Genomic DNA, 25307 nt, shown 5'->3' on the forward strand with positions numbered 1-25307 from the left:
TTTGGGCCTGATTTACTAAAGGTTTGCGTGCGTAAAAACGTGTGCAAACTTGACATCACCCGCAAACCAATGTGCAAGCTGATCTACTAACAGCGTGCAAAGAGGACTGCGCCTCTCAAATGAGCAAAATAGCACACGCTGTTCATTTAGTACTTTTGCCCTGATGAATAATCAATATGGGGCGTACCCACCAGAAATACTGGCAGGGGGAAAATGCAAATAAGTTCATTTACCACACGCAATGAGATTTACCAAGCCTGGAAGTTATTGCGGGGATTGTGATTGTGTCTGTATTTAATACGTTCGAAAGGAAGGTGCTAATCTGCCCAGCATTACGCACCGATGGCTGCTGTTATTGTGGCAAGGAGGCGACATCCAAAATCAAAGAATACGCAGAGAGAGAGTCTTTATTCTGCTGCATGCTATTTTAAAAATGGTTGCACAAGTTTTATTAAAGGCCACTTTTTCTTTAGTTCTTCGCCTTATATCTTGCCACCTTCTTTTAACCTCATCTGCCGTTCTTTTTGTCTTACCAACTGCATTTATTCTATCGCAGATTTTCTCCCATATTGCGTTTCTTTTGGTAATGTTTAAATGTCTTTGCTGTAGTTCATGAATGTGTTTATTTGCCTCTTCCACTAATATCTCTAACTCCAACTCGTCAAATTTCATTTTGCGCATGCGACTATCCTGCTTTCCATCCAGACTCTCCATGGCGCAAACCGTAAGACACGCAACACCTCATTTAAATACTGCGGTTTGCACCTGTTATCAATTGCGCAAGCATTCTTAGTTGATCACCCGCAAAACACACAACAACAGCACGTGCAAACTTTTTCAGTGCACACGCAATTTAGTACTCTTTATTTAGGATCTTAGTAAATCAGGCCCTTAGAACGCAGTTACTAGCAATTACAGATGTTCTTGTGAGTTTAGATAAGTTACTAACCACCTTCAGTGAACAGGAAGATGACCTGATGTAAAGTTTTAATTCTATCATTATGCCCTCGACTACTGTGCTGAGGTTGTGTGCCTCAATAATGCAAGATATGACCTTAGAAAAATTGGATGTCACATTGGATTAGCAGCATCTGACACAAAACAACACAAATAACATCATTCTGGGAAGCTGGAGCTCTTTTATCTTCCCGCCCTGGAAGAGCCCAATCAATGCCGACTCTGGTCTCATTCTCCTGAGCCAAATACTGAGGTTTGTGTGGTGTGTTTTTCTCAGTGTTTTTTCAGTTCAACGGGAAGCGGGAAGGACTGACGCATATATACCATGCAATGTACATTTGTGTATTTGGAGTATTAGTATATACAAGCTTGAAAAATCACCACCCTCTAAGGAAACTTTCTATTTTCTTAGACAATGGTTAACAGTTGAAAAATAAATCTAGCAGGGGTTCAGGCCATTTTCTTCTTTACTTATATAATATATCTAATATTTAATGAATGTATGGCGGACAGTCACAGCTGAAAACTGAATCTTCTCCATCACCCTCTATGGCTCAAGACAAACGGTTTGAAATCCAGCAAACACACACACACACACACACACACCTTCATCTAGAAGCTCGCCAACACAGTGAAACAGAGCTGGTGTTTTTCCTGCATCAGGATCTCTCTGGTCCTGCTGTGGAAGCCAGGGAAGCCCTCTGACTGGCCGCACGCCAGATGTCAGCTATCAAAGGCATCAGGGACCCGGACAAACACAACGAAATAAATACATAAAATGTGAGCTGCATGGGTCGTTCTTGTTTTGTTTTGGTCTGCTAGAAGTTGAATCAGGCAGATGAGGCAAACCCTTTAATTTCTAACCCCAACGATGCCTTCCATCTTCATCTTTAACCCCACCCCCCTCTTGTGTTGAGCTGACGCTCGCCTCCTTCTGGCCTCCTTTCTCCTCAACATCCAACGCTCCAGTCATGCGCTCTCCTCTCCGGCTCCTACTCTCTTTCATGTCTGTATTTGTTGATGCTCTTGGGTGAGGAGCCATTCTACAAAATGTGCGTAATTACAAAGGGACACCCCCCACCCCACCCCCCTTGTCTCGCACTAATCCTCCCTAAAAACAAATTATGCAGAAGCGAATGAGAGGAGAGAAGCAGGGAGAAGACAAGGGATTTTACAGTTTCCTCTTCAACTCTCTATCCTTTTTTTCTTGTCTCTAAAAGGCAGCAGCAGTGAGTGCAGAGCTGTTGTCATGGTTTCTTTGGAAGTATTTTCATTTTTTTTTGGCTGAATAATGAAGTGATGAGAGCTGAAATGGGAAATTGGAGAGAGTTTACTTTAGGGCAGAGAAGTTCTTCCCGAGATACAAAGGACTTTATTGTTTCCAAAGTGGGTTGTGTGTGTGTGTGTGTGTGTGTGTGTGTGTGTGTGTGTGTGTGTGTGTGTGTGTGTGTGTGTGTGTGTGTGTGTGTGTGTGTGTGTGCGTGCGCGTGTACACATATTTACATATAAATATGTTTCTTCTCATGACATATACAGTGGGGAGAACAAGTATTTGATACACTGCCGATTTTGCAGGTTTTCCCACTTGAAAAGCATGTAGAAGTCTGTAATTTTTATCATAGGTACTCTTCAACTGTGAGTGAAGGAATCTAAAAAAAAATCCAGAAAATCACATTGTATGATTTTTAAGTAATTAATTTGCATTTTATTGCATGACATAAGTATTTGATACATCAGAAAAACAGAACTTAATATTTGGTACAGAAACCTTTGTTTGCAATTACAGAGATCAGACGTTTCCTGTAGTTCTTGACCAGGTTTGCACACACTGCAGCAGGGATTTTGGCCCACTCCTCCATACAGATCTTCTCCAGATCCTTCAGGTTTCGGGGCTGTCGCTGGGCAATACGGACTTTCAGCTCCCTCCAAAGATTTTCTATTGGGTTCAGGTCTGGAGACTGGCTAGGCCACTCCAGGACCTTGAAATGCTTCTTAGATCTCGCGATACATGGCCCCATCCATCCTCCTCTCAATACGGTGCAGTCGTCCTGTCCCCTTTGCAGAAAAGCATCCCCAAAGAATGATGTTTCCACCTCCATGCTTCACGGTTGGGATGGTGTTCTTGGGGTTGTACTCATCCTTCTTCTTCCTCCAAACACGGCGAACGGAGTTTAGACCAAAAAGCTCTATTTTAGTCTCATCAGACCACATGACCTTCTCCCATTCCTCCTCTGGATCATCCAGATGGTCATTGGCAAACTTCAGACGGGCCTTGACATGCACTGGCTTGAACAGGGCGACCTTGCGTGCGCTGCAGGATTTTAATCCATGACGGCGTAGTGTGTTACTAATGGTTTTCTTTGAGACTGTGGTCCCAGCTCTCTTCAGGTCATTGACCAGGTCCTGCCGTGTAGTTCTGGGCTGATCCCTCACCTTCCTCATGATCATTGATGCCCCACCAGGTGAGATTTTGCATGGAACCCCAGACCGAGGGAGATTGACCGTCATCTTGAACTTCTTCCATTTTCTAATAATTGCGCCAACAGTTGTTGCCTTCTCACCAAGCTGCTTGCCTATTGTCCTGTAGCCCATCCCAGCCTTGTGCAGGTCTACAATTTTATCCCTGATGTCCTTACACAGCTCTCTGGTCTTGGCCATTGTGGAGAGGTTGGAGTTTGTTTGATTGAGTGTGTGGACAGGTGTCTTTTATACAGGTAACGAGTTCAAACAGGTGCAGTTAATACAGGTAATGAGTGGAGAACAGGAGGGCTTCTTAAAGAACAACTAACAGGTCTGTGAGAGCCGGAAGTCTTACTGGTTGACAGGTGATCAAATACTTATGTCATGCAATAAAATGCAAATTAATTACTTAAAAATCATACAATGTGATTTTCTGGATTTTTTTTTTAGACTCTGTCACTCACAGTTGAAGAGTACCTATGATAAAAATTACAGACTTCTACATGCTTTGCAAGTGGGAAAACCTGCAAAATCGGCAGTGTATCAAATACTTGTTCTCCCCACTGTACCGGGCAATACTTTATTTAACAAAAAGCCTAAATACAGAAAACGCTGGCGCACATCTCTTTTAATGTCCCATCATACTGTAGCATTTCTGGACTTCTCTTCTCTCATCTCTTCCAGCGTTTTTGCTGAAGGGTTGGGAGTGAACAGTTTCAGAACAAGACCAAATCATCACCCTTTCACCACTGTGTTTGACAGCTGAAGTGTTGGTGCTCGTATGCTGCGTTTGCTTTTTGGCACACGCACGTTACTGTCAAACATCTCTACATTGATATTGTTTGTCCCAAAAAAATCTGATCTCAGTCTGATCTTGGGGATGCTGGGATGTCCCCTCCTGTTTTTAATATCTTCAACTTGTGGATAACCTTTCTTACTAGAGAACGATGGACTCTGAATTGATTAGAATATCCCGCAGACTGATGGGCAGCGACTAGAGATGCACCCATCGACCAGCCAGGGACTAGAATTTGATGGTTTTCAGACATTTTTATCGATTCCATTACTACTACTAACTTAACAGTAACAATGAAAACAATAATATAGTATTTGTGAAATAGTAAAAATCATGATGTAAAGAAACAAAAAAATGTCTGTAGCTTAGAGTATTAAAAAATGGGAAAAAAAATCATAACCAGCATGATCGATATAGGCAGGTTGCACTGAAAAATAGGAAATTGGAGTCAGCCAAGAAAATTACAATCGCTGCATCTCTCGCAGCAACAACACTTTATTCAATGTTTTACTTACTCTTTTTGCATTTTGACCTCGTCTTTGGTGAATAAATATCGACGGGGAGCAGTATGTCATGCATTATTCATCTGATGTTGTATAAAGCTGTTTTATTCTTTTAAATCACTGCTTAGCTCACTCACTTATGTGGGATTTTCCATATTTTGTAGCACTGTATCACCTTTCCTGAAGAAAAATTATTCTCATGCAAACATTACACGAAACGAAGATCAAAATGTATCCATTAAAACATGTAAAAACATCTTGTATGAGCGTCTATCCAGCAATGAGTGCAGGACACATGTATTTCTGTTACAGACAGCTACCGTCCGTGTCGGCGCTGCCGTCGGTTGTATTGTTCTCCCCTTTATTGTCTGTTGATGCGGTCAGTAAATGGGCCCGCAGCAGAACAAATGCAACGCGTTTCACAACTGCATTCCCTCCGCGTGTGTTTGTGTGTTGTGAGAACTGGACTCGCGCTCCTCTGTGACCCGGTCTCTCACAATCAAAAGTGCCGACCTCAGCATGATCGCAACCAGTCATCCGGCACAGCCATGTGACCCGACGCTGTCACATATACAGTACAGAGCAAACTGGGCCTACTGGTGCGGGGCTGGTGGGAAGGGAAGGCTCAGCCGCTGGGATGAAGGTGGGTCACATGAATGCTGCGATGTGATGCATCGAAGCGTCCCAGTTTCCCTCCTCGCAGTTTGAAACTAGTGAGTTCTGATTAATTTAAAAAAAAGCAAATACTAAAGACTTTGACTTGTTGGGTGTTAAAGATGGAATAATATTTGATCTGACTGACACTTTAATCTAAAACTGCTCCGCCCATAATGTAATAACAAGCTTTATGCATTCTGTGGAAAATTTTTAAATGTGTTTGAGGCTGTTTGGTGATCATTTATGAATCTAATTCAGGTTCCTTGCAGTCTTTCCCCAGCAAAATCAACACTGCCTAAGGAACTTGTGAAATTCACATGTGTTTTTATCTAAATGGCGCATTACTGATCAAATAAAGCTCTGCAACGGACAAACTTTGTCTTTTGGATCACAATTCATCTTATTGCGGATTAAATCTCCAGCACATTCATGTAAAAACACTCGAGTCTGAACCGTCAGGAGTGCAACAACAGGGGCGACAAACTCGTCTAATGCAGATTCCCTTCACACAAATAAAATCCTGCTGCAGAGCAGCCCACTGCTGGGTTCACAGAAAGAAAGGGACAGAAATGTGAGTGTAATCCATTAACTCTGCAAGGCAGCAGTGTGCAAAGCTCAGAGGAGAGAAAGTCTCCCCTCAACATCAGTCCATTTTTACTATTTTCAGTTTCCACGGATGAACTCGGCTGGTGAACATGAGTGTGGAGTTGATTAATTAAATGTCAAGCTGGAAATGCCTGCTCTACAGTCATGTTTTGCCCTTTTTCTCTGCCATTTGGATTTATATGGCCTCATAAAATGACATAAACATCTATAAAAATCACTTGTTAATATGTAAGTACCGTAGTTATTTAGGAAACGTTTAATTCGACTGAAAATGACCAGTGGACAAGTGGACGAGCTGTCCGTAACCTTAGTTGATCAACATGTACATCTTTATGGCTTGATGCATGTTTAATTATGCAACTATTTTCAGAGGGGCTACCAGCATGACACCATAACTACGAGTGGGAGACATTTAATGGCGACATTGTAAATCTACTAAAGCCAGAATTGGTTTAGAGCCAACGCCTGATTGACCGTTCAGGATTTTGCACTTGAAGTTGTAAACAGTGGCTTCATTTGTTACACCCATTGGCTGCGTCCACTTTAGTTTGGTGCTTGAAAAGAAGGGTTACGTAAAGGTTTTTACATTTAACACCTTCTTTTAACATTTTTTCATATTCCTAATAGACATATGGAAGCTTATGAGAGAAAGATTTTGCAGCAAAACAAGCCATGATGGAGAGACTTAGACGACAAGGGTGGGCAAAAGTATTGATATGACAATATATTGCAATACTTTGCCAGGCGATTCGATATTGATATTCAAAATTCAAAGTATACGAAAATAAGTTCCTGGGGGTAATAATTGATGATAAACTTTGCTGGAAATCACATATAAATAGTGTAAAATCAAAAATGTCTAAAACCCTAGCAATATTAAATAAAACAAATTATATCTAATCAAAAAAAAAAGGGAGTCCAAGGCACTCTTCTTGTGGAAAAATATAAAAAGCTTCTTCAGAAGAAGGCTTGCGCCGAAACGCGTGGGTCTCTGCTCCCATGTTTTTATACTAATAGCCATGTTTCAATAAAGGCTTTTTATATTTTTCCACAAGAAGAGTGCCTTGGACTCCCCTTTTTTTTTTTTGATTAGATATTGTTTTTTTCCCCAACACCAAAGAGCACCTTCAAGATTCTTTCTTAACAATTCCCTGAGCACTTCGGATTTCCTCTTCACTTGAAAACAAATTATATCTTCTGATATATTACTTACTCATAGTTCCATACTATTGTGTGGAGGTATGGGGTAACACCTATAAAACAAATACAAACCCTATTTTCTTATTACAGAAAAGAGATTTAAGGATAATTAATAGATCTGACTACTATGAACCAAAAAATAATCTCTTTATTAAATATAATACTCTAAAATTCCATGATATAGTAGAGCAGAAAACTATTTTATTTGCCTTTAAAGCCTAGCAGAAACTGCTTCCAAACTGCATTCAGGAATTGTTCCAAATAAAAGAAACCCGCTATGACCTGAGGGGGAAACTCATGTTTGAGATGACGACAGTAAGAACAAATATTAAAGAGAGATGTACATCAATTAAGGCAAGAGAAATATGGAATAGTTGTGACAACGACCAAGTTCAAGAAAATGTTTAAAGAAAATATTGTAAATAAATATAAAACACTATAACTATAAAGTATATTATCAAAACATTCTAAAATGTGAAATGTCAATTTTACATTTTGTCTTATTTATTTTTTGTCTTCTTTATGCATTTTTTGTTTCCACGGATTAATGCTAATGTTTCACATTTAAGCTGATCACAAGAGAAAAAGGGTATAAGCTACGGCTTCAGCCTACACCTTTTCGGCAAAAGCAATGTTTATTTTACTTTTTCAGTTTGTTTTGTAAAATAACTTGTACAAGGCTTAAGAGCGAAATAAAGACTATTCATTCATTCATTCATTCATTCATTCATTCATTCATTCATTCATTCATTCATTCATTCATTCATTCATTCATTCATTCAAAGTTCAAAGTTCAAAGTTCAAAATAATAAATCGTTTGTTTCATGTTTCAGATGGGTTGTAAATCCAGTACGACTTTATTGAATACAAGGGCTTAAATAATATTATTAATGTTAATTTCATATTATGTAAATAATATGAAAAATATATGCAAATATGTTGTAACTTTAGCTTGTATAGTTACAATAAAACAACATGGATCCTTCGAATTACATTGTTTTGGCAGTTTTACAGTTTTCAGTGAACTATGTATAACATCGCAATATATCGAAATATCGTATCGTGTCGTGACTCAAGTATTGTGATGTGTATCGTATCGTGAGTTCCTCAGCGATACCCACCCCTATTAGACGACGCAAAAGGCAACTGGGAATTCAGCAAGACTTTACAGAACATGTATGGCATAAAAACAGCCACGTTTCCAAAATCTGAGCATCATCTCGGTGGTGAACTACGTGGAAAGGGCATCATGGTTTGGCCAGCATTGTTGCCTCATCGTGATGCAGATCCTAGACCTCTTAGAAATGCTGTAATGTCTTCAAGCTAGCCGATCACATCCTGTGCACGAGTTCTGGACAGAACTTTACAGCATTATTTTTACAAAAGCACCTCTTAATAAGGCATTAAGAGCTCACTCCCACTCCAGCCTGCTTGGAATAGAGGAATGACATGCATGGAAAATGACTCAACGGGGGGGAGAAATAAACATGTTACAGCCATGACTGAATTCTGCCCCATTACTATACATAGAAAACATGCATATGCACAAACAGACACCCACACAATCATATACACACTCAACCAGAGACTGGCGCTTCAGATCGATGGGCCAATGTGTGTGCACACGCAAATACTCCCGTCAGCCATCAATGCCACCACTATACAAGCGTTGTTTATTTCCACGGCAACAAACGAGCCTGGAAACTTGCCGACCTAACCAGACTTTGTGAACAGGAGCAGACGATTGAAATATCATTACAATTTTAAAGACAGCAGGAGAATGTGGTATTTAGGAGGGTGATGGGTGTCACCGTCACATCACTGATGTCACACCATCATGTTTAGGCTGACCATCATCATCCCAGTGAGAACAGAGGAGATAATCATTAATGATGAGAACAAAATAATATTAAAGAAGATGAAGATTGTTGCAATCTTACGAGCGAATGCTTCTATAATTGTTTTTAGGCCCCTTTGACTTGGTCTCTGCTTTGTTTACCATATTTAAGCAATGTCTATCTTTGTCTTTTGGTTCCTAAACTAGTTCCTGGACACAGTTTTCTCTATTATCACTGAATAAGCAACAATGAAAAACAAATTATGACTGGAAAGATGCATCTACATCACATTTTTCACAACCTGTGGATTCACAGTAACATTTTTGCGTTCACAATAAAAAAAAAGCACTCTTACTTAAACAGATAATTGCAAATTGATTCACATAAAATTGCTGTGAAAAGCCTTTTTGTTTCAATATTGTACCAATTTCACATGCTGTTCTTCCACTGACTGGATCAGGTTGAGAATATGGTGCTAAAACTTTTCTTTTATGGTGCATACAACCTGTATTTATCACAGCCTACAAATGATTCATACTTTTTGACCACTTCAAATCTCAAACGCATCCTTTTGTGCATTTTCAAAGTCACCCCGTGGACAAATCTGTTTGGGATGAAAGCATTGTTCAAATTTGCTTGTGTAAAAGCCTGATTCTCTTTGCAAAAAACTATAAGGACACAAGTCTGAGAACTTCTCTTGGCACAGCCATCATTTTACAAGATGGTTTCAACGATAGACACAGAAGGGAACACACAGAGAGAACTCCAGACAGAGAGGTTTTATTCAACATGTCCGGTCGATAACGAAACCATGAATAGCTATAGAACGGACCTCTAAGTGGCCACATCACTCAGTCTGAGTGCACCCTGAGGACGCAGCTGTGTATTTTCACAGTTAATTCATACCATTAGCCACATTTGAACACATGCTCATATGAAAATCCAAAGGAGGCAGAGATCCGTTTCAACATACTGACAAACTTCCCTTCAACTCTGAGACCCAAACTAACCAGATTTGGTTTTATGAGGAGAAAGAAAAGCAGACTGGAGGTTCAGTAACAGAACAAGATCCTTGGGGAGGAAGAGCGGCAGCAGTCCAGGAGAAAAATATATTTTCCTGGAAAACACATAAAGCATCTTCCACCGAGGGACAACCAAAGCTTTCCTCAAATTTACAGCACTTCCTCCCTCCTGGAAACCTAATCATTCCCTCAGTTTCACCAGTGGAGGATGAAAAAAATGAAGGAAAGAAAGCAAACAGAAAAGGCAACCAAGACTGAGGGTATTCCCTCTTAAAATCCAGCAGAAGCAGTACTTCATTTTATCTGACAGAACTTTACAATACACCGGTTTTAACTACAGAGCGAAACATCAAAAGGTCATCGGGAAAAATTATGCAGAAGTGAAGCAAAGAGAACAAGGACAAGGGAATGGGGCTAATTATTTGAGCTCGGAAGCAGGGCTGATACTGAACATGCAAACTCGTCTGTTGAGATTTGAATCAAAGAATTCTTCAAAGTAAAGTCAAGATCATGTCAATGAAAAGTAGGATTATGTATGATTTATTTCTAAGATTTATTCTTAAGATTAGTTGAGGAACAAATCCACAAGGTTCACAGTGTTGAAAGAAGATAGAATTACAGATGTGGTTCAAGAAGTCAGCTGATCCCTTGATAGGAATTATTGATCCAGTAGCAAATCATTGCATTATTCTATCGTTATCGCTTTACATTAATAAAAGAAATAGCGCTTGAGTTACTTACTTTACGAAGCTATTAGCATGCTAACTAGGGTTTCAAATGTAGAAACAGCCATTTACAATAGAGTTACATTCGGTTTCTTTATGAATCTGAGGACATGTGTCTGGGAAGTCTATTACGTAAAGTATTGTGCTAAACTATATTAGCTCATTTGGATAATTTTTGGATTATTTGCCTTGTAATAAATGAGATGTGTTACAATGCAGTCATGCTGCAGTCAGGATGTTTCTAAACTTAACTCAATTCGATTTTCTTTTGGGAAAACAGTGAAATTGTACATCAAAAGGAAAAATAAGTATTTGTATCTAAAGCAGAAAACATGCCTTTTTCAACCGGCACCATATCCCTCACCCCGCCCCCCCCTTTGTCTTTGCTTGAGTCCCTGAAGTGAAATAACTGTGTGTGAGTGTGTGTGTGGGAATGTGTATGTCTGATTGCAGCTCTCCTCTGTGTGAGTTGTGCGGCGGCCCTGCTGGAGCATTTAATGCTTATTTAGCGTTCAGCCGTCTTCACCCTCCTTCCTCCGTGATTTGCTTACGTAAGGAATCAGCACAAGCTCGTCTGAGCACGGTCTGTTATGAATACGACTCACAAACATGGATGAAAGAAAGCCATTATCTAATCACTGTTCGGCCGGGCTACAGTCGAGAGTAGAAAGGACCCACTGAAGTGGACTAGGGTATATTTGTTAATAACGAAACAATTACGCTCATCGGTGAAAGCTGCCGTAGGCCTTGCATTTACTAAGCTGTTTATCCAGTTGGCCTATTAGTGCTGTGCCACAATGATTTTGTGGCATTTCTGTCCATGCACAACAGTTTATTAGACATCAAACAATCAGCATATAGACCATTCCCTTTGTTACAAGCTAAAATTATGGTAAATGTACAAAAATTGTTTGCTAACGATTGCATTTAGCTCACATATGTCAACAGCATCTTTTCTTACCGAGTGAACCATAAGACAACCCCGTTAAGCAGTTAAAAAAAGAATAAAGGCAAAGATAAACTAAAATATAATTTGCAGTCTATCATGAGAAAGTATATAATGTCCAAACTTTTTTCGAAGTGTTGTTTTTAAATGCGCTTCTTAAATACTTTTGACCTTGACATTATCAAAAACAACCCTCATATCTGTTTTTGTGGCATTTTCAGCTCATAAAATTTAATTCAGCACCTCTTTTACTGCCCAATCGCGTGATGCAAACTGATAATAATGGAAAACAACAGCAAAGTAAAGTTTTGGAATAGTGTATAAATATTTACTTCTTTTTGATCATGTAAAATGCACATGCATGTTCATGAACGCACTGCTACTGCTGTTTCTGATCGATGTTGCACCTCAAACCTGTTAGCAACTACCAGTCAAGCCCTTAAAGTGGCCACATTAGGAACTGACTATTGCCTCAAACACTGGAATAGACACATCACATCACAGACACAGATCATAGTAGAATTATCCAGCTGACCCCATCTTTATCTCCAACCAAGTTCACATCACGCTCCATTTGCTGTCCCCTGGAAGTGGGCAGCATAAAGCTTTAACAGCAACCACCAAATAGAAGAGGGATGGGTAATAGTGGAGGGGCTGCCTCCACCCCCTTAACCTGGCTGATAGAGGCATAAACACCTGGTTTAAATGGGAGCGTTTGCACTTTTTATCCACTGTACTGTTTGTCATGATCTTAATGCTGCAAATCTCATAAACATCTGAAGACTTGGTCTCTATAGATGGGGTGGATGCAGCTTCTCTCTTATGACCCATCATGTCACGGGTAGAATAATTTCACACTGAATCCATCTTGTTCTCTGTATTTGGGCTCCACTCATTGTAAATGATGGGACTAAAATCTCATCTGCTAACTGTTTTTAGTAATGCAATGTATTTTGCTTCAGTGACTGACAAACTAATTAAAAGTATTAACTCAAATGCAAATGCACCATTTTTTGTCTACCTAAACTAAGGTCTTCCTGTCTATATCCAACATTGCAATGACTTCACTCCTATCCTCTTTAATTAGGGTAATATACTGTAAAAGCTCAATCACAGTTGGTAGGCAAACCATCATCTCCATAAATCCTCCAAAGGATGGAGCTGCTTTGCTTCTCATTTCAAGAGGCCTTAAGACAGAAAAGCAACCATGAAATGAAAAGCAGAGGAGCAATAAAAGAAACAGGAGATGCCACAAGACCAAAACTTGACATCTATAATGTAGGTTGGGCTACTAGTAATTAAAGATGGGCCTTCATCACTTCCAAGATTATGCTGATATGCCGAATGGTGGCATTTTGATTGTGCTCTACATTAGGAATCCAGAAAATGCATGTGTGTAAAGTCTTCTGCTCTGTGGTGAGGCCACGTCTCTAATTAGAATTACACACATGATTCTAGCGGCGCTGACAGACAGACAGAGTGGATCCCTGTCACAGCTTAAAGGCTGATTTATGGTTCCGCGTTACAGCAACGCAGATCCTACGGCGTCGCCGCGTTCCCTACGGCGTATAGGCTCTGCGTCGATTTAACGCAGAACCATAATTCAGGCTTAATCCTCTCCACTCCTCCTCCACAACCCCCCACCACCCCTTACTGCTCTTTTTCTGGACGCCAGAAGCGTGTTTCCTGCCAAATGCTCCCAAAAAAATTCTCCACACTGGTGACATTTTGTCGCAGGCGGAGAGGAGCACCTGACCAGCTGGAGACGGTCGCGGTGAGAGGGAGGGAAATGGTGGGAGGCGCCGCGCGCCCGCACACTTCCATGGACACTCGTGGATACGCACGCAGCTCGGAGAAGATGCTGCTCTGCAAGTGCGGGCGTACATATATATATATATATATATATATATATATATATATATATATATATATATATATATATATATATATATATATATATATATATATATATATATATATATATATATATATATTCTTCTTGTTCTCTGCCAGTGCGCACAGTTCGGTGCATTAACAACAACAGATGCGCCTCTCTCCCCGCCCCGCAGGCGCTCCCGTGGGAGACATGCGTCCACGCCATCACTGCCGATGTAAAACCTTGCTCACATTTACCTGATTCCCGTCACCTTCCTTCTATCTCTCTCCCTCCTTTATTTCAGTGATCCTCTCCGTTCCTTCTCTCCGGATTTAAGCCTCATTTCGGATCATCCATGCCCGCAGCTCAGAGCTGGCTGGATGGATGGATAAATGGAAGGATGGACGGATGGAGGAAAGGATGGAGAAGAAGAGGAGCAGAGGGGCGGACGCCTTTTTGAAGTGAGGAAATGTAGGTCCCTGCTCAGCCCAGCTGCACGGACTGGATTTATGTCATTTCCAAGGCAGCGTCCGTCGAGCTGATGAGCAGCAAAGCTGCGGGCAGGTTCAAGAAAAGGCTGCTTCCGGTGCCATTTTCAAAATAAAAGTTGGAACTGAATAATATGAACGCCTTTGGCGAGCACACATGATGTAATTGGGTTATCATAACTTTTCTCTTTTTCTAATTCGTTTTTTGCATAATTTATCAAATTCTAAATTTATTCTATAACATTCTTAACACAATTTAACTACATCATCGTTTTTTCCTCTTCTCTTTTTTTTGATGAGATTTTTCCACATTTCTGCAAGGTTACATCATCGTTGCACTTTTTTAGATAGTCCTATCAATAACTGGAAGATTTTTGCATGTTTTTATTATTTTTCTGCAGGGCCGCTCCCCCCCTAAACACAGAACACGCGCTGTGCTTTGGGCCTCATCTTCCAAAGGGGGCCACATTTTGCGCGAGGGGACGCATTTGCACAGTAGCGCATACCTGTACGCACAATGGATGCGCACCGTGCGCCAAGAGAGAAAATACTTCTGATCTGAACACGCAATGATTGACAGCACTCAACATCTGGCCAATTAGAGGGCTGCGTGTGCAGACAGGCTCTTGCAGAGCTCCAAAAGATGAGATTTCAACATGTCGTCCAAAAGACACAATAAATCAGGAGCGAGCAAGAAAAAAAAGGCAAATGCAATGATTAATTTGAAGGTGGGGATGTTGTTGAGATAAAACCTTGTAGCACAAACACCTGAGCTGCCACTCATCAGATAGGAATCTCAAACATTATCTCTGTCTAGACTGGAGATTTTTGTTTTTCCAGTGGCCCTTGTGGACATTCACCTCTGTTGAGAAAGAAGTGGTGAAATCACCAGTTGGTCGTATAAGCGGCACATTTTAGGCAATACAGTATCATGTATTGGCTATAGTTTTATATCAATTTATGTTGTTTAGAAGTGTTCAACCTCATTGATGACTTTGCATCCAGAAAATAAAGAAGTGTGCACGTGTAAAAGGGACATGTGCATGTTTGGTTCTGATTTCAGACCTGCTTTCAGTTTTTTGTCGGGGATTGAAGAACTCAATTACTCATCTTTTGATGAGTAACCGATGGCTATTTGCGACTTGGATTTGTTTATTTATTTCAGTTTTAAGTTTGTTATTTAATATTTATTTATTATTTCAGGTTTAATTTTTTAAAATTTGAATTGACTCATATAGCCAAACTACTGCATCTATGCAGTGCCTTTGTTATTATTAATAAAGGTTGTCAAGTTAAAAAGCATATTGCAGGTTGGAGACCCCTGTGAATCAATGTGTAGGAAAATAATGTAGGAACTGAATTTTCATTGAAATACGCATAAATATATACTACAGTGACCTCCGGAGTTGTTTTTGTGAGAGTATTTTACTTCCGCATCTGAAAAAATTGAACCGGACGTGACGTAGCGGGAGGGAGCGCGGTGAATTTCAACAATAGGAAAAATAATGGATCTTAATGTTAGTTGTGACACTGAAGAGGTTGTGAATGTGTATTCACACCAATATGACGGGCCACAACCTTATAATTACGAACCCGTTAGGGCCCCCACGTTCTTTTGATTGACAGCTGAAACTCGCTTTTTAAAAGGCTGATTTATGGGTCCGCGTTACACCAACGCAGACCCTACGGCGTAGGTTACGCGGCGACGCACAGAACGCTGCGTGCGCCGCGTACCCTACACCGTAGGCTACGCCGTCGATTTTACGCGGAACCATAAATCCGCCTTTATTCACTGCAGCACCCGCCCGTGCTCCTGAAAGAAACTCTGAAACTCCTTAAAAATGGGTGAGTACTTGTAATCTGTCTACGTTTGTACTTTCTAAACAGAAAACCGGCTTATTATCTTCTCTTTTTTCTGATTAAATGCATCCGAAATAGCCGGGTATTTTTAAAACCGAATTTAATATTTTGTATCCACATTACATCGTTGTTAAAAAAAAAAAACCTTCCACACGTAACCGAAGATCTGCGTTTTCGACCACATTCATAAGCATTCCAAACCTGTAGATCATCTGGTCTTCCGGCCTCCGGGCCGCCTCTGCGGCGCAGTTTTCCCGGGAGCGGCGTCTCCTTCTCGGGTAACGAGCTCGAGTCCCCCCGTGTCCCACCACGGAGCTGCCGCGTTAAATCTACGCCGTAGGGCTGCGCGTCGCCGCGTACCCTACGGCGTAGGCTCTGCGTCGGTGTAACGCAGTAAACGGCTGTCCAGAGCAGGGACCATTTATTTAATAAATAGCTTGGAGGACAGATGGTGGATCATCTGTAGTTCTGGGTCGCACGTTAGACGTCAGACTCAGAGCAGATTTGTTGTTGTTTTGGAGCATAATGTGACGTTCGAAAACGCAGAACTGCTCTCTGTCTCTGTCTACACGCATCTACATAAACGGAGTTTTCAAAAATCTTCACTTTGCCCGGAGTTTTTTTTTAACCTTCGTTTATTTGTGTTTTCATGTGGATGACAGGTCCAAACGTAGGAAAATATCTTCGGTTTAGCAGATACCCGGCTACGTGTGTACGGGGTCTGGGCAGTCAGATGGGGCAGCTGTGGAGACGTCTCCCTCCTGCTGCGTCATATGACGCAGTGTTCAAAAAAAAAGCGTTTGTAGGAGCTTGGCTAAAATCAGCCACTTTTTCCTCTGAATACGTGCCCTTATGTCTTGTAAAACATATTAAATCCTACATTAACTTCTCACATAGTCATTTTCACATAAGGTCAGGTATAATTTTTGAAAAAATTCTAACCTGCAATATGCTGTTTAAATGGCATGTTATTATACGGTCATTTTGTACCTATGATACATTTGGGATGGGGACAGGTGTGAGGGTGGGGGGGGGGACGGGACGGGGGGGGGGGGGGGGGGGGGCATATGAGACATATGAGACATATGACAATTTAGTCGACATTATTCAAAAAATATCCAGCACATTTAGAGTAAAACGTTTTGGGGCAAATGGTTTGCCTCAGTGCCATTTGCGTGTGACCACATTTACAGTTTCAGTATCACAGACAGTAATTTGTTGTAATTCATTATATTGCTAATGCAGTTTTTCAGGTACGTCTTTATACTGAAAGCTCCGTCTCTCATCGGGCGGTGTCTTTGCTCCTTCCGCCAGCTTGACGCAGCTGTCGGCTCTGCTCGGCTCAAGGCTGATTTATGGTTCCGCGTTACACCAACGCAGACCCTACGCCGTACCCTACGGAGTACACTACGGCGTAGGCTCTGCGTCGATTTAACGCGGAACCATAATTCAGACTTCAAGCAGAGCCGCAGCAGGCTGGTGATGGAACGCAGGCGAAGAGATGCGACTGTTGCCGATGAAAGCCGAGACCTCCACCCACCACTCCACTCCACTCCACGGACACGGCTCTGGAGGAGCGGCAGAGCCACTGCGGCCCTGCGGAACCGCGACGCGGCATTTTCAGCGATACACTCGTTCAGGGGCGTTAATTGGGTATGGCAAGGTACGGCAGCCGCCACACCTTTGCTTCAAGGGTTAAATGTAAATGTTTGTTTTTTCAAATACCTTTATGGAATTACTCCGTCGCTTTGTATTGATTATTCTATTACGGTACTTAATACATATAGAATAACTACAAATCAGAACAACATGATCGATTTCACTAGTTATTATACACTGCAAAAACTCTTAACAAGAATATTTGTCTTATTTCTAGTTAAAATGTCTAATTTTTAGTCAAAAAAAATCTCATTACATTTAAGACAAGACTCAAAAACAACCATTTTCACCTGTTTCAAGTAGATTTTCACTTAAAATAAGTGGAAAAATCTGCCAGTGGAACAAGATTGTTTTGCTTGTAATGAGAAGATAAATCTTGTCCCACTGGCAGATTTTTCTACTTATTTGAAGTAAAAATGTACTTGAAACAGGTGAAAATGGTCAAATAACAAGTTATTTTTCTGGTAATGACTCTTGTTTTAAGTGTAATGAGATTTTTTGACTAAAAATGAGACATTTTAACTAGAAATAAGACAAATATTCCTGGTAAGATTTTAAGTTTTTGCAGTGAGCGAGACTGCATTTGAAAAAGTTATAATTTTCTTGACCACACAGATAAGCTACATAGCAGACTTGTGTGATGAGTATTTGCTGGACGTGTTGATTGATACTCTAGTTAAGTTCTGTGACTCGTAACCTTGCCATACCTTAGCTTCCACTGAATTGACGCCACTGCACTCGTTGTTTAGCTTTGATCGGTGAAACTACTGTTTTCATTCGAGGTAAATACGACGGTTTAACTACCGTCGTCCACGAAGAACAGTTACATTTTTTGTATTTGCATTTTTCAACATTCAGTATTTGCTGCACATTTATTTACTTTACAAGGTCATTGTAGGAGTGATGGGAATTTATTTTAAGATCTGTCACTCACTCTTGAAAATGCAATTTTTTCAAACTGTAACAATCTGTGTTCATAATCTGCTGATCGGTTTCCCACCCTGGGAATAATGAAGTCACGTTTGCAGCGCCTCGACCTCCCAGCCGCCGCTGGGCGGCGCTGTGGCGCCATGTTTCACTCCCGCGTCTTCAGGTTGTCGCTGCTCAGGCTGGTCGCTGTCCGTGGTGCTAAAGTTAATCACGGAGTCAATATGTGCATATAAGTCGCTGTCCGCGGTCCTGATTCCTGATAGCGGTGACACGAAGGTGCTTGAAAACGCAGACTCAGTGGTTTTGTAAGAACAGAGGTGTCAAAAGTATTCACATTCATTACTCAGGTAGAAGTATAGATACTAGAATTTAAAAATATTCCTGTAGAAGTTGAAGTATCAACTCAAGTTTTTTACTCAAGTAAAAGTATAAAAGTACTGGTTTCAAAACTACTTAAAGTATAAAAGTAAAAGAAATGTAAGGGGGAAAAAAGCCATTAAGGACAAAAGCCATTGAAAATGAATGCATCTTAGTATAATGCAAATATATTAAAGAACCATATATGTGTACTATTGAGCATTAACATGTGTTTCAGAGAGCAGCAGATATGATGACTAGTTGCCTATAAGTGTTGTAATGGTACAAAAAGTCAAACTTCAGAGGCATGTTATCATTTATCCTAACCTTTATTGGAATGTACATCCAAGTTTAGTTGCAGGAATCTGAAGAACATCTGTGCCACAACCACAACCAAGTTCACTCTATCCGGATGGAGCAATTTAACTGGATAGTTTTGTTTTAAAGGCCGAAATGAAATAGAATAACAAGGCTGTTTTTAAATGTAAGGAGTAAAAAGTACAGATAATTGCTTGAAAATGTAAGGAGTAAAAGTAAAAAGTCGTCTGAAAAATAATTACTCCAGTGAAGTATAGATAACCAAAATTTCTACTTAAGTAAGGTAACGATGTATTTGTACTTCGTTACTTGACACCTCTGTGTAAGAATGACCTCGTCACCTGTAAATTCAACTATCAAAAACGATAGCTCTTTACTGAAATTATTTTATATGGCATTGTTATTTTTATTAGTCGCATTATGAGGTGAACATGAGTAACGTTGTGAAGGTAAATAATAAGGCCCTTACAAACCAATGTAAAAACCCACCTGTCCACATCATTGTTACTCCTGCTCTCTGCTGGTGGAATTACAGCTTTCATTTTAGTATTCAAAGTGAGTCCTCCTTTTATTTAAAACTACCCTGTTGCATTAAGTGACCTCCCATCTGTTCCCCTGCAGGACTCTTCTAATTAATGATCCGTAGAAGTATAGCCATAAGTTTTTAAGGGCAGAAAGGGGGCAGCTTATGTTAAATTTAGTGTTTCACATATTAACTGGTTCGTCACAATCAACCAGTTCTCTGCTGTAAAGTAAATTGCCGAATGAATTATGAACATGAGAAAAAGACTTGCAATGAAAGTTATTTAAAAAGCTCATTAAAACTGGCCACTTGCAGTACTTTATGTGTTAGACTGTTAAAGTTTTTACCACATGGCTAAATGCGATAGTCACACCTGTTAAGCTTTGAGAGGCTTACTCTATTGTTCAAAGCTTGTGTGTCAAATCTAGTCCAGTGTTTAACAACCTTTATTGGTAAAATAAATTAAAAAAAAAGAATAAAAAAGTGAAAATGCAGAAAAGGGTGGGACTTTTATGGAGCCAAATCAGGGCCAAAAGTTTAGCTAATTTGAAAATAAAATTTGAACCTGAAATTTTTTTTTTTACAGTTTCAGTTTTATTTTTTTCAGTATCAGATCTTTTTTTCAGTTTCAAATCTTTTTATTTCAGTTTCAAATCTTTTTTTCAGTTTCAAATCTTTTTTTTCAGTTTCACGTCTTTTTTTTTCAGTTTCACATCTTTTTTTTTCAGTTTCACTTCTTTTTTTTTCAGTTACAAATTTTTTTTTCAGGTTCAGACTTTTGGCCCGGATCTGGCGTGGGGGGCGTGGCATCAACTGAGAGGGGCGTGGCATCATGAGTGACAGCAGAACAGAGAAGGCGGGGGACGTTCCTCAGTCATGTTGCCTTCAGGAAACGTAGGTTGCAGAAGTTATCAGTAGAAGTTTGATTCAACACTGTATATACACCATATTCACGTGATTGGCAGTGGAAAAAACGGATACTAGTGACACATTTCTGTTTAAAAAGCTGTTTTAGACCGTACTTGGTAGTATGTAGAGTATGTAGTGGGAAATGTCAAACTTTAAAGTGTGGCTGTTGAACTGTACAGTCTGGCATAGTTTATTGCTTTTATACTGCGATTGGTGCCAAGTACGGTCTAAAACAGCCTTTCAAACAGGAATGTGTCACTAATATCAGTTTTTTCCACTGCCAATCACGTGAATATAGTGTATATACAGTGTTGATTCATACTTCTACTGATAACTTCTGCAACCTACGTTTCCTGAAGGCAACATGACTGAGGAAGGTCCCCCGCCTTCTCTGTTCTGCTGTCACTCATGATGCCACGCCCCTCTCAGTTGATGCCACGCCCCCCACGCCAGATCCGGGCCAAAAGTCTGAACCTGAAAAAAAAATTTGTAACTGAAAAAAAAAGAAGTGAAACTGAAAAAAAAGATGTGAAACTGAAAAAAAAAGACGTGAAACTGAAAAAAAAAGATTTGAAACTGAAAAAAAGATTTGAAACTGAAATAAAAAGATTTGAAACTGAAAAAAAGATCTGATACTGAAAAAAATAAAACTGAAACTGTAAAAAAAAAATTTCAGGTTTAAATTTTATTTTCAAATTAGCAAAACTTTTGGCCCTGATTTGGCTCCATAGACTTTACCTCTCTTTTCCCCACTTTTTAACTTTTTGTGACTAAATACTTACTGTAGTATAGGTTAGCTTATAAATAGCTTGATGTCCCATCCCTTTATCCATTACCTATCAAATTTAAATAGCTTTATAGTGAAATACAGCCCATTTTGTCAGGAATCATTTTGGCCAAACCTGCATAGACCTTGATGGAGAATTATGCAGAAGTATTCTTAATACCAGTCTTAAGTTAGTATCATATCACTACAACTAGCCATAAGGTCATATTGCAGCATTCTAATTTGACACTTGTATCAAATCTTGCAGCTCATTGAATTTTGTTTCAGAAAAGCAAAATAAATCAGATCCCTTTGAGCCAGCATATGATCACACCATGAAGGTTTCCTTAGTGTCTCACAGGTTGTAGTATGACACTGAATTACAACCGAGAGTTGAGTTATCAGGTTGTGCTGTAGTCTTTGAATACAAAAATTAATCTGACATATGTTTGCAGCACAGAGGAAGAACAGGCCAGGGTTCTAACTCAGTTAGGCTGGACTTAGTGTTATCTTCAAGCTCCCAAGATGAAGTAGCAAAGTGTATCCATTAATCATCAGAGAGGAAGATTGTTTTCCAATTCAGTAACCTTAAGCATGATGATGGCTGCATTCCTGTTCTCTTTTGGTGTTGTTGCAAGAGGAAATAAAAACAAAGAAGTGAATGTATCTCAGTTACTGCATTAACAAAAAAAAATCATTTGTCACCATTATATATGTACGCGGGAACAAGGGCCAAGTTGGTGACCCCAGATGGCAGCAGCGAGGAGTTTGACATCCTTGCTGGGGTTATGCAAGGAGATACACTAGACCCCTTTCTCTTCATCATAGTCCTTGATCATGCACTCAGGAAGGCAATCAGTGTGCGAGAGCAGGAACTTGGCTTCACGCTAACACCAAGGAGGTCAAGTCGAAAAACCTGCAGTGGTCCTCACAGACCTTGACTATGCAGATGATATCAGTTTGCTCTCTGACAACGTGGAACAGGCACAAGAACTACTATACAGGGTAGAGCTAGAGTGTGCCAAGGTTGGCCTCAGGTTAAACGCCAAGAAAACTGAGGTCATCACCTACAACATTCCACCAGAACATCAACCTCTGACTACAGCAGGAGGCACTGTGCTGAAAGAAGTTGATGACTTCAAGTACCTGGGTTCGTGGGTCAACTCAACTGAGCAAGATTTAAAAGTGAGGAAGGCGCTTGCATGGAGGGCCCTGAACGGGATGACCAGTGTATGGAACTCCAACCTCCCCCGCCAAATCAGACTCAGCTTCTTCTATGCGACAGTAGAGTCTGTTCTCCTCTATGGCAGTGAATGCTGGACCCTCAAACCAACCCTAGTGAAATCCCTGGACGGGTGCTACACCAGGATGTTGCGTGCAGTGCTTAACATCAGCAAGAATGCACATGTAACCAACCGTGTCCTATATGAAGGAATACCAAGGGTGAGCGAAAAGGTTGCTGTAAGGAGAATGAGACTTGCAGGGCACTGCCAAAGACACACAGAACTGTCAGCCAGCAAGCTGGTGCTGTGGGAGCCAACACGCGGGCGCCGGTCAAGAGGACGTCCTACACCAACATATGTGGACATACTCAAGAACGATGCAGGGGCCCAGAGTACCAGCGAACTGGAAAGATGTATGGAGAATCGGGATGACTGGAGACAACGATGGACGGCTCATCTGAGGACGACCTAGAGATATCTGTTCAGTAGGTTGTACAGCAGACTGTGGTCCAAGAGACTTATTAAGACAAAGATTTCCGTGTATGCAGGAGACAACTTATCAATTTATTAGGAGTAACATTTCTGAAAAAAAAATAATTTAGTAGATGGGCTACAATGACATTAATGTAGGCCTACACATGAAAATTGCCTGCAAATTAAATTTGTACTCAAATTAGTAACTGACTCACACAAAAGAAAAAAAAAACTTTTTGAATGAAATGGTCTTACTACGAGCCTAAGTATATGTGTCATAGACAAACATTCACAACTTAAACAGTGTTGAAAACCCCGGAGTGAGCTGACACTTCATGTTGAAGACTGGACTTTTAACGCTAAAAGGTGCGTTGAAGAATTCAGGTTTGTCAGACTCCAGAACAACCTCAACCTGCTGCTCTCAGAGCTGTTTAGTGACAGAGATGCAAAGCTCCAGAATACAAAGTTAGGAATATCCTGAAATCCCCCCATTATGAAAGTCATCATTATTGAGGTTCAGTTAAAAGACACAAATTCTGTGACTTCTCCCAATCAGTTCTTATTGAATATATTTAGGGGGAAGCACTGCACCAGGTCCTCTTACATTCTTTGACATAGATATGCATGAGTAATGAATCACTGTTCTTATGTGCTGCAGTCTGCTGCCCCTCTGTGGCCAGGAGAGGTAAGAGTAACTTTTTTTTCTGTCAGATTTTGTGACTGTAGTGGCCTCAAAAACACACAGCACAGGCCAAGACGCAGACAATTTAAAGCTTGTGTGTAGCAGCTGGTTTACTTAGAGCGGGGGTCAGCAATCCGTGGCTCCAGAGCCGCATGCAGCTCTTTAGAGCCGCCCCAGTGGCTCCCTGGAGCTTTTTCAAAAATGTTGAAAATGGAAATATATGGGGGAGGGAAATATAATTTTTGTTTTAATATGGATTCTGTAGAAGGACAAACATGACACAAACATTCTTAACGTTTTCCAATGCTGTAAAAATGTGTAGAATAAATATTAAATTTCAACATTTCTGTTTACGAAGATTTGCGTCAGAGCCTGCGACACACACCAGCAGGGCGGGGGGCCAGGCAGGTGGCTGTTGTAAACAAACCGGCCAAAGGGATTGTTTCCAAAGGGAAAAAGAGAAAATAACTGAGGAGAAAAGAGGATTCATTGTTTCTTGGAGTTGAATCATTTGCATTCATTGCCTGAATGTTAATAATATAACTAATATAAAAACATACAGCATGTGTTGCCTTCATTATAAGACTTATACAAGACTTTTCATTTTTTGCAGCTCCAGACATATTTGTTTTTTGTTTATTTGGTCCAATATGGCTCTTTCAACATTTTGGGTTGCCAACCCCTGACTTAGAGCAAAGGCTGAATAGCCAGCCTATCAAAAGCAGCTGATACATTCAGTGCATCTTCACAAATGCAGGGTGCCCTCAGAATTGTATTTTGATGCTTTTGGTTTGAACCAAAACCCCCAAAATATTGGCTGGTTCTCAGGTAGAAAGTTCCTATTTATTTGAAGTTCACATTAACCTTTGAACATTTTGTGGCTCAAAAAACAACAGAAATGTGGAAATATATGGAGCAAAACCCACTATTCAAAAGCATCTCAACCTGCTTGTTTGGGCTTCTCCAAAGTTCCAATTGTGAACACGCTGTAATGAATATTTAATGAGGGATCAATGCTTGAAGTCTAGGCATTTAGAACTTCAAAGTTCAAAATTATATTTTCTTTATCTCTGGTATGACCAAGCTGATCTTTGCTTCCCTTAAACCAGTTTTACTAGTTTTCATGAATGAAATGCATATAAAACCTCTAAATGTTTTACACCTACAATAGAAATCCCTGTATTTACAGCTTGAGTCTGCCTGCTTATCATAACAGATGTAGACACTAAAACAATGTTTCTATTACTATTACAATCTTGTAATGGAAAAAAAAATGTCTTTCAGAGCTCTTATTGTAGTGGGCTGTTGGGTTTTATCTGGATAAAATGAAATATGCAATGATGTGCTATTTGAAAACACGGATGAAAATAAATTTACTAAAGAAAATTAACCTACAAACTAAAGAACCTATAAACCTAACATGGCTCTTCAAATGTAGTTCTTTCCAAGAAAGGAAAAAAAAAAGTCCAATCCTTAAATATCTGTTACAGCTTGATTGTCAAATAAAAAATTCATTGGGCACTGAAAGAAAA

The 25307-nt window shown here is 40.2% G+C and overlaps 1 protein-coding gene across 2 annotated transcripts in view; it reads right to left on the minus strand.

Moving 5' to 3' along the window:
• The window catches only part of zgc:109889 (uncharacterized protein LOC553542 homolog), a 55771-nt gene extending 41631 nt beyond the window's left edge, over positions 1-14140 (minus strand). For both annotated transcript variants that reach the window (XM_061709771.1, XM_061709770.1), the window contains exon 1: positions 13844-14140. The gene's annotated coding sequence lies outside the window, so the exon portion shown is untranslated. The remainder of the gene's footprint in view (positions 1-13843) is intronic.
• Between the last annotated feature and the right edge of the window lie 11167 nt (positions 14141-25307).

Source organism: Cololabis saira, chromosome 20 (genome assembly GCF_033807715.1).
Source record: "Cololabis saira isolate AMF1-May2022 chromosome 20, fColSai1.1, whole genome shotgun sequence".
Lineage (NCBI taxonomy): Eukaryota > Metazoa > Chordata > Actinopteri > Beloniformes > Belonidae > Cololabis > Cololabis saira.